The sequence below is a fragment of the Dermacentor andersoni genome, chromosome 4 (assembly GCF_023375885.2).
Source record: "Dermacentor andersoni chromosome 4, qqDerAnde1_hic_scaffold, whole genome shotgun sequence".
In the NCBI taxonomy this organism is placed as follows: Eukaryota; Metazoa; Arthropoda; class Arachnida; order Ixodida; family Ixodidae; genus Dermacentor; species Dermacentor andersoni.
Window position 1 is genome coordinate 187,098,183 of NC_092817.1, and position 9,644 is coordinate 187,107,826.

The 9,644-nt window shown below is 47.0% G+C and overlaps 1 long non-coding RNA gene across 1 annotated transcript; it reads right to left on the bottom strand.

The window, feature by feature from the left end:
* Positions 1-2,741: 2,741 nt before the first annotated feature.
* Positions 2,742-4,887, bottom strand: LOC140217187 (uncharacterized). The gene is made up of 2 exons (XR_011893713.1): positions 4,622-4,887; positions 2,742-3,069 (listed from the first exon to the last, which is right to left on the bottom strand). It is a non-coding gene; the product is annotated as an uncharacterized lncRNA (long non-coding RNA).
* Between the last annotated feature and the right edge of the window lie 4,757 nt (positions 4,888-9,644).

A 9,644-nucleotide genomic window follows, 5' to 3' on the forward strand; every position in this document is an offset into this window, starting at 1 on the left:
GTGAAAGGCAACATATTGGAAACTATCGGCCAATTTCACTCACGTGTGTACGCTGCACACTACTTGAACACATAGTTTCAAAGTCAATGTACACCTACATTGAAGACAAGAAAGCTTTTTTCCCAACCAGCACGGATTTCGACAGCACCTTTCGACTGTCACACAGTTGATAGAAACGATCAACGATTTTTCAGCTTCCTTGAACAACAGAAAGCAGGTTGACGCTATATATTTAGATTACTCGAAGGCTTTCGATCTGGTCGTACATAACGAATTAATTAAAAAACTGATGGAAATTATGATGATGATGTTGAAATTATGATGTTGTTATGTGGATCCGCTCATATCTTACAGATCGAAAACAATACGTTGAAATAAATGTTAACGAATCTAACCAATTAAAAATAACCTCAGGCGTCCCACGGGGATCCGTTTTAGGACCACTACTTTTTCTAGTTACATAAATGATATTGCTCATCACATAAGTAACGACATAACCATCCGGTTATTTGCAGACGATTGCTTATTATATCGTGAAATAAATAACCAAAACGATCAGGCGTCACTTAGTCAAGCCCTTAAAGCTGTAGAAGTCTGGGCCGCAAATAGTAAAATGAAAAATTAACGAATCTAAATCAGTCATGCTCAGAGTTACAAACACAACAAAGCATGTTATTGAGTGTAATTATGAGATGAACTCAACAATTCTAACTAAAGCTGAAACGATGAGATACCTAGGTTTAACAATATCGAAAGTCTTAAGATGGAAATCACACATAGACAGAAATTGTGGAGCTGCACAAAAAAAGGTATGGTTCCTTAGCCGAAAATTAAAGCTTGCAACCACACCCGTCAAACTACTTGCATATTTAACTTACATTAGACCGACGTTAGAGTATGCCAGTGTCATTTGGGATCCGTTTCAATCAGGATTAATAAACCGCATTGAGAAGATCTATACAGAGAAAATCTCCAAGGTTCATTCTTTCCCGGTATTATCATACTGACTCTGTTTCCTAAATGCTTCGGTTGCTTGATTTGCCTCCACTGGCTGAACAGCGGAAGTTGGCTAGACTTAAATTTCATTTTTGTTATCAAAAGGCCACTTAAATATTGAAACCACACCCTATCTTGCTCCCAGGCAGGCTATAAACGTCAGGTCAAGCAATCATTGCATGTTCTCAATTCCAAAAGCATATCTGGGCATGTACGCTTATTCATTTTTCGCAAGATCGATTAAGGAATGGAACAGTTTGCCGGCGTCTGTTTTGCAGTCGAGCAGCATTAAAATCTTTGAGGAACGCGTTAAAAACCTTTTATGAAATTTAATCTTAGTAGTGTCGTGCAAACATTGTTACACGATTCTAGAAATACATACAATAGTCTTTCTTTTATGCTGCTTCCGATATCACTATCACAATGTTACAAACATGTATTTCTGAGCCAAAATATTGTATTTGTATTTGGTTATTTGTTTTGCCTTGTATTTCCACCATTCATTGCTTCATGTACTATTTACGTTTGTAAGGTGTTTACATTTTTTACGCTATGTGCGAACTTGCTGTACCCACCCTGTTACGGCCAAGACGGCCAACAGTATTTGAAAATAAAAAATAAAAATAAAAATACCTGTTGCCCCTCATTTTGCATCTTAAAGACGTGATAGTCAGTGGGAAATAAGGGAAATGAATTTTAGAACGAATGTCTTTCATGACTCATTTTTTCCGTACACCATCGGTCAATAGAATCACCTGCCAGAACAAATTACTGAAGGCCGAAATGAACTGAAATCTTTTCTTTGGAAATTCTACCCTGCAATGATTAGAAAAAGAAATAAATGATTACTTTAATGATTTATCTCAATGGCTGTACATAAACAAACTACAATTGAATGTCAACAAAACCAAATACATAATATTTAAACCAACAAAGAAGCATTTGATTGCCTGTTAATATAACTGTTTTATTTCAAGCAAAGGTAGAACAAGTAACAACGCAAAAGTTTTTGGGGGTATAGTTTCAAGAGAATCGCTCCTGGCGCAATCATGTCAATAAGCTTAGCAATGATCTAAGCAAAGTAGTAGGCTGTATGTATAAAATTAGTGATCTAATACCATTATGGCTAATGTAGAGGATCCGATTCCGGCGCCGCCGCCGTGAGCGTCTGCACAACTAGCGTATAAACTTCGCCATGTTTGTGGCGCCGGTCTCCTCGGCGTGGAAGACACGTTCAATAAAGGCTCAGTTTCACCGCCGCTCGGCTGCTCGCCAGTTGCTCTCAAAGTTCGTTCTCTTCTCTCTGAGCGCGTCTGTCTATAGCGGATGCATTTCGCACCCCTATAGACGAGAAAACCATGGCCAGGCGGCGCTACTGCGCCTCCTGACAGCGCCCCCAATGTGGAAATGTGATGCAGCGCGGTCGTGCCGTGGCGCGGTCTCCGCTTTCTTTACACCGGTTCGCCCGTGCGTTTCTTCGCTGCTCGTTCTCACGGCGCTCAGTTTTCGACAGCGGCAGATCGCCTGCTTGCGCAACAGCGACGCAGAGATTGCAATGCGGTTTCAAGAAGGCTGCCGACGCGGACAGATTCTTTCGTGGCGGCAACCTCACGAAAGGGGAGCGTCTGCTTCCGCACGTGTACGGCGTTCAACAAATCGTGGACGGTGATGTGACAGTGAAAGCCAAGTGCGTGTCACAGGTGTCCAAGATCGTATACGATGTCGATTTAGAGGTATACACCAAGTTCAGAAGTTTAGCCACTTTATTTCTATATGATGCAGGCACAAAGCGGTCATGCATACTTGCAGAGATGTGGAGGGACGGTGACGATTGCCGTTAGTTTCCTCGGTAGCTGAGTGCGCGCACACGGCTGCTCTCATTTTGTGCTTCCGCTTTTTGCTGCTAAATTTCTTGGCTGGAGCATTAGTAAATTACACGTTTGTGTTCGTTCTGATTTGCGCGGAGCTGTCAGCGAACAACGGCAAGCGTTATCGATGTCTTCGCTTCGCAAAGCCTGCTTGTTTTTGTAAATTCGCATGCTTTTGGATGGCTCCCAGGGAGTGTCATCAGCACTGCGAGCACAGAAAAAACACATGTATTAGGCACAAACGAGCATGGAACGTTACTAACGAGAAAGACCATCTTCCCACTTTCAACAACGTGGCCTAGCTTATAGCTCATTATACCCTCTCAGGCTTAGGTTCAGGCAAATCACAAATTAAGCTGTTTTTGGCAAACTGTACATGCCTTTAATACATGGTGATTCGGAGATGCTAGTGCCTGTAACTTCTGATGCCTATTTCTTGCCCCAATAACGTCACTGCGTAGCACGAAGAGAACTGCATTATAAAGCTAACGCAGTAATGTGGGAAGTTGGTCGAGTTGGTGATTAATCATCATACCGTGTTGGTGAAGCAGCGCACTGACCAGTACAAATAGGAGAAACACAAGCACAGCGAGTGTCTTGTATTCATGTGTGTGTCTGCCTTGTCCTGGTCAGTACGCTGCTTCACCAGAACACTAAAGCAGTTTCCTTCCCAGGATGCACGAAATCCTAGAACACAACAACCAAAACACACATCTGCTCAAAATTAACAATTTAAATACTACATAGGCGCATATTGCTTTGAATCATGCTGCAATAAATATTTAGTGTACATCACGCCTTATTCAATGCAGATGTTGGAGTCATTGCAACTCATCGCATTAATCAGCAAGGTGCGTTTTCACTGCTAATGAGGATTGGCTCGTACAGACTGCTCCGCGAAATGAACCCAGACCACGTTAACAGGCCTTAGGACCAACAGCACGAGCGCAAGAAATAGAGATACATGCCTCACCAAAGCAAATCTAGTGCCTCGTCGGGCGAACAGCTAAAGTAAGCTTGCACCGATGGCCGGCTACTACAGGAAACGAAGGTTTTTGGCAGGAAGAGTGAATCAGCAAGAATGTGCAAGGTGGTAATTACCTTAAAGCAAGCTTGGATATTGTGAACTTAGAAAGCATGGCCAAACAACAAATATAACGCGCACGTCTCGATCGGCTGCTTTCCGATCTGCCGCTTACCGACGCACGCGACGACCGCGGCTTGCATTAAATGCTGTCTGCTATCAGACAAAACTAGCGCGCGTCCCCTTTTGTTACCTGCACAACTAGTAAATTAAGTTGCAGCGTTTGGAAAATGGAAATAATTCTCTAAAGCTCGTCCATGCCGATTGCGAGTGAAGGCACAGTAGAATCAAATAAATTCGGGGGTTTTAACTGCCAAAACCATGCAATACCACTAAATCATTATGAGGCACGCTGTAATGGTTAGTCTCAGGAATACTTATTACCTCCGGGGGTTCTTTAACGTGCACAAAAATCAAAGCACGCGGTAACAAGGGCGTTCTTGCATTTCGCCCCTATCGAAATGCGGCCGCTGTGGCCGGTAATCGAGCTCGCGTCGTCAAGCTCAGCGTCGCAACACGCATGCATTTACCGCTAACAAGCAGCGGATGTCAACACAATTCCACAACGCGGCATGACTAAACAAACGGTTGGGCGCCAAAAACAGGCATATCACTATTCCGTTTCATCGAGCAGCCGCGATATTGCACGCGAATACGAAAGTATGGTGCTTACTTGACTCGGCGCACTGCAATTATCCATGCTTGTCGTCTGACCTTCTCGTACCGCTTCCCCGGAAATCTGTACAATTTCACGGGCGGCGTTCGACCTTTCGTGTTTTCGAGGCTGTTATGGCAATCAACAATACAGCAGTATTGCGTGCCACCTTTCCTGGCTGATGAGGTCGCACTCGCCATCGCAAAAACAACGCGCCCGAGCCAGCACGAGCGCTCCCGCCGAACAGATCACGGGCGCGCGCTCGCGCAGCGACGACCCTCGAAACTTCCATCGGGCCGCTAGGGGAGCATTCGGCGCTGGTGCCGCGCGGGCAAACTTTAGGTTGCCTCGTCTATAGCCTGGTCACCCGGACGTAGCAAGCACACGCTAATGGAAGATGAAACGAACACTGCAGCATCCAGCAACGACGCCCCTGCTCCTCAGCCCCAGTCAACAGTGACGGCCTACACTCCTGCCCCAAGCGCTGCCATGGACGCCATTTCCAATGCCCATCTGCGGCTGCCGCCGTTTTGGCCGAAGAATCCCGCCCTATGGTTAATGCAAGTAGAAGTCCTCTTCGATGTGCGGCGCATCACATCGCAACGAGTGATGTGCCTGCATATCGTCTCAGCGCTTTCCTCGGAGGTAGCTGATTAGTTCGATGACGTCATGAGAGCCCCACATCCGGCTGCACCCTACGACCGTTTCAAGCCCATAGTGCTCACACGCAAAACCGTGTCCGTGAGAAGCCGCTTGCAGCAACTCCTCAACGCGGAAGAACTCGGCGATCGCCGAACGTCGCAGCTATTACATCGGATGCGACAGCCACTCGACGCCGGTACCCAAGACTCCGAGAGTCTACTATTGCGTGAGCTGTTTCTGCAACGCTTGCCTCAGACACTTGTCGTGGTTTTGGCAGCTACGGATGATATGCCTCTTGACAAACTGGCAGAGCTCGCGGACCGTGTCAATGACTACTCCGGCGCAAGCTCCGCGGTGTCCTCGACCATCAGACCTCCAGGCCCGGCAATCTTGCCTCGAGGAAAAAATTGACAGGCTGATGGACACTATGGCAGCAATGCAGATTGACACACTTCGTCGCTCGCCACTGGCTAGGGGTGGCTCACGTTCGCGTTCCAGTTCCCGCCCAAGACACACTTCCGACGGCTTCTGCTGGTACCAAACCAGGTTCGGCGCCAGCGCTGCAAAATGTCGACAGCCTTGTCACTGGCAGGGCAACATGGAAGCGAGTAACTAATATCTGCGCGTGACTTAACCGCTACGCGAAGCCGCCTATTCTACATCACAGACAGGATCGCATGCCATCGCTTGCTTGGGGACACTGGTGCAGAGGTGAGCGTCATTCCTGCCTCCCGCCACGACCGACACCGTTGTCCGAGGACTGCGCCTTTGCAAGCTGCGAATACATCCACAATTGCAACATATGGCCAACGCTCCCTCACCATTGACCTCGACTTGCGTTGCATATTTCGGTGGATTTTCATCCACGCCGATGTGCGCTTCGCCATACAAGGTGCGGACTTTCTTACCCATTTCAGTTTGAACGTGAATCTCCGCTCCCGTCAACTTGTGGACTGTACGACCAGCCTCTCCGTGCAAGGTATCCTCGCAGCGCTGTCCGCCTCTACGCAAGCAGCTCCGCATTCGCCATCATCAGAATTTGCCTCTATCCTCAGTGAATTTCCTGAACTTACCAAACCTAGCAACCTGGAACTTCCGGTGCGACACACTGTGACGCACAACATCGTCACCACGGGCCCTCCCGCGTCCTGCAAGCCACGAAGTCTTGCTGGAGACCGCCTCGCCACAGCTCGCAGAGAATTTGACCACATGCTGCAGTTAGGCATAATCCGCCCGTCGTCAAGCAGCTGGTCATCTGCCCTGCACATGGTGCCCAAGCGTGACCCCGGGGATTGGCGCCCTTGTGGACTATCGTGCATTGAATGCTAGCACCGCCCCCGACCGGTACCCGCTTCCGCACATTCACGACTTTGCTACCACTGTTGCTGGAACAACCATATTTAGCAAGATTGACCTAATCAAGGCATATCATCAAGTTCCTGTGCAACCAGCGCACACACCGAAGACTGGCGTCACAACACCTTTTGGCCTATTCGAGTACGCCCGCATGCCTTTCTGGCTATATAATACATGCCAAACTTCCCAACGCTTCATCAGTGAAGTCATACGTGGTCTGCACTTCGTCATCGCCTATCTCGGTGATCTGCTGGTGGCAAGTTCTCAACCAGAGCAGCACGCTGACCATCTGCGGTTGCTGTTTTCGTGACTCCAGGAACATGGCCTGACTATCAACACAGCCAAATGTGTCTTTGGTGTTGACAACGTCAAATTTCTTGGACACCTTGTCACACCTGATGGAATCGAGCCATTGGAGAAGAAGGTTCAAACTCTGCGGCATTTTCCACTCCCCACGTCGCTTCGCAAGCACCGCGAAATTCTCGGTCTTCTGAACTTACACCGTCGGTTCCTGCCTAATATATAGCGCATCATTCTACCTCTGACCGACAAGTTGAAGGCTCCAAAGGTACCATCTGTGATCTTGGAGCGGACATTCGAAACAGACGCCGCCTTCCAAGAAGCCAAGAATGCCCTGGCACACGCCACCCCCCTAGTGCATCTCCTAACTGACGCGCCCATGCGGCTCATCACCGACGCCTCCTCCAGTGCCGTTGGTGCAGTTCTGCAACAATTCTAGCAGAATTTGTGGTGTCCACTCTATTTCTTTTCGCAGAAGATGAAGCCTCCAAAAACTCTATAGAGCACTTTCGATCGTGAATGCCAAGGCTGTCTACCTTGGCATTCGCCACTTTCGCCACCTTCTCGAAGGTACCGTGTTCCACGTACTGACGGATCATAAGCCACTGACATTCGCTTTCCGTGGAAACCACAGCACACACACGTCCCGGCAAATGCGGCACCTGCATTTTATCTCCGAATTCATGGTCGGCACTACAGTACATCAAAGGACCCGAAATGCGGCTGCCGAAGCCCTCTCACGTGTCGACGCGTTTTCCACTGCTGCTGTGGACTTCGACATCATCGCAGAGGCACAACATTCTGACGACGAGCTGCGTGACCTGCGTGCAGGGTCCACATCTCTCTCGTTTGCTGAGGTGCCACTGCCCTTCTCCGGTACGATCGTCTGTGACATGTCAACAGGCTGTGCCCGTCCATTTGTGCCTTCCTCGCACCGTCGTCAAGTCTTTGGCAAACTACACGACTCGAGCCACCCTGGTGTTCGCACCACTCAGTGCCTCATCACCTCAGGTTATGTGTGACCCGGCATCAACGCAGATGTCCGCCGCTGGGCTCGAGAATTTCAGCGCTGCCAACGTTCAGAAACGACCCGCCACACCAAGTCACCACTTCAACCCTTCTGTCCGTCTGACTCTCGCTTTGACCACGTTCACGTCGACATTGTCGGCCCGCTGCCTTCATTGCGTGGTAAACGATACATCCTCACCTGCTCATAGTAAAATATTTAGTGCGCACAATTGACAAGGACACAGTGAAGGGGGCACACGAGCGCTTACTCACAACTATTTTATTTTTGGAAAGATACAGAACATATATACCCCAGCTATCAGCGCTGAGCATGTACAACAAGAGTGGTCAGTAAAACAGAAACAGATTAAAAACAGATTAAGATGGTTCATTCAGTATTGAAAAAAGCAAATTCATTTTCACTGCTTACAACCGATGGTTGGCTTATGTATTTTTCAGCGCACTTTTTGATATGAAATGCTTCTGTGATTTCACGTGTCAGTTTGTTTTTATCTAAAAACAAAATGTCAGTGTTAAAAAATACCGGATCACAATGACTTAGATTACAGTGGTTCGACAAGTGCGAATGGTTTTCTTTACCGAGAGAACGTTGATGTTCTTATAGACTGGTATAGACGGGTGTTTATGCACCGACCGGTTCGTCCTATGTACATGTTGCCACAGGTCAACGGAAGCCGGTGCACAACACCTATTCTGCATTTTGTGAATTTTTGATCGTCTTTTAGGCCACAGCTGCATTCTTTTACCCTATTGTCTAACTTATTGGAAATAGCTTGGCACAGTTTTTGCACTTTGTTAGGAGCGCTGAAAACCACTTCAACGCCATACCGGCTGGCAACATTCTTTAGCCCATGGGAAAAATAATGGACGTAAGGTACAACTGCAAGGCGCTTTTTGTTCGTGCTAAGCGTGTTCCTTGAATCTATGGGTTGTACACCCTTTACTATTTTTATTGCCTTCTCGGCCGCTCTGACTATAATGTGTTCCGGGAATCCCACCGAAGCAGCCCGAAGGCAAGACACCGCAATGCCGCTTTTTACAATCTTCGAATGTCCTGATTTGTACTGTAATATGGGCTTTTTTGATCTAGGGCTGTACATCCAGCATGTGTGATCGGGTAGCAATCGCGGAGAAAGATCTAGAAACTGTAGTTTGTTTTTTTAGCAGTCTCATGGGTAAACTTAAGGCCTAGGCCACATTCATGGAACACTTTCAGTACATTAACCATATTACAGCCATGTTCATTCGCAACAAAAATAACCAAAATATCATCAACAAATCGGAAAATGTTTGCCAAGCTTCCTAAAGCACTGTGAATACTTTTGTCTGCACGAGCTAGGAAAATGTCGCTTAGTATTGGCGCTACCTTGGAACCTATACATATACCTGATTTTTGCACATACTTGCTTCAATCCAACCGACAAAAGTAGAACTAACATAAAAGAATAGTATTTCCATAAAGCTTTCCACGGGTGCTCCGCTGTCATTTCTAAATTTTACTTCATCATTATCTTCGCAAATACATATTTAACATTTTTTTAACAGCTCTGTATGGGGAATCGAGTAAAATAAATCTTGTACGTCAACACTGAAGGCGCTGCATCCCTTTGTTTTGTTTTCCCTCAAATATTGTACAAGAGCCTCAAAATTGCAGATTGCTAATGGATCGGGGATTCTTAACGAGGAAAGCTGTTTCTGGATAAACGATGCTACC